This window comes from Nanorana parkeri, unplaced genomic scaffold, assembly GCF_000935625.1.
Source record: "Nanorana parkeri isolate BGI_ZX_2015 unplaced genomic scaffold, ASM93562v1 scaffold339, whole genome shotgun sequence".
Classification (NCBI taxonomy): domain Eukaryota; kingdom Metazoa; phylum Chordata; class Amphibia; order Anura; family Dicroglossidae; genus Nanorana; species Nanorana parkeri.
In genome coordinates, this window is record NW_017306607.1 from 361641 (window position 1) to 362953 (window position 1313).

Genomic DNA, 1313 nt, shown 5'->3' on the forward strand with positions numbered 1-1313 from the left:
GAGATAGGGCAGCAGTGAGCGGTCTGTATTACAAGAGGAGGTGTAGACAAGACCAGCCACCATGCACATGGAGAGTGAACAGTATTTATTACAGGAAGCTCTAAGTCTCACACTGGATTACTGCACAGATCTGGAAGAAATACACAAAGATCACCAAGATTCAAGAAGAACACATAACATGAGTATTTAGATAATATATGCTTATCCCGGAGTTCAGCATTAAATATACTTTAAGGACTAACAGATGGGAGCCGGAGGTGTGATGGAGAGAGCCACCCTTTGACTTTCTGAAGCAGAGTCAGTATTTGCATATCAGCACTGCCGAGGGCACTCAGGAAAATTCGTCTGAATTTTGTTTCGGAATGAATCGAGCATGTCTAATGTTGGATTGTCCTGCAGTTTTAGTCCCGATGTCAATGGCCAGCAGGACAAATGGAGCGCGGAATCTCCCCACCAGGGACATAGGCGGCAATAAAAACCTGACAGGAACTGTAACACCTCACCACTTCACCTAACACACTACAACTCTCAGGGAATCCAGTACTGAGGGCTGGGCACCTGTTTTTCCAGCCCTGCCCATTTGTGACAACCATCAGAAGGCATCCCACCTTTCCTGATGGATAATCCTTCTCTTTATTCATTGTGATTACATTTTTCTGATTGGAGAAGGGAGCCCTGGTGCAGAGCTCTGGTAGCTGCCGTCCCCAAAAATAAAGGGACTGCCCAGCCATAACTGGGTGAACTAAACCTTTAAAATGGTGAGTCGGTGACCCCCGCTATTGATATCATCGTATCACTTTTCTGCATGCAACGTGCTAACTTCCTGGACCATAACATGGCCCCAGTCTGACAGAGTGTGAAATATGAGTATGTTGCAGCTATGGAATCATAGAGCTGAATCCAGTCCATGGCATCCCATCTGCACTGGATCTCTGTCACATAACCCCGGGAATGCCTGGATAGTACAGGATGTGACAATAGATATTATTACATAACATTGTAACCTGAACTGATCCCTGTGTGCCTCCGAGAGCCTCCAAATACACAACAAACCTTGGCTACGTCTCAGCCAGTCACACAGCGATTCCTATGTAGCGACATTTATATTTACTGTGTCCAATCTCCACTGCTAATCCCCTCCCCCCTATCTGCAGGAAGATAGAAAAAAAGCCATATTTACACATTCCAACATATTTCTAATCTGTCCAGAATATGGATTCACCCTGTATAGGTGTCATTCTGTGCAGCCTGTGTGTCCATCTATACTTGTGTCCAGTATCTATCTATCTATCTATCTATCTATCTATCTATCT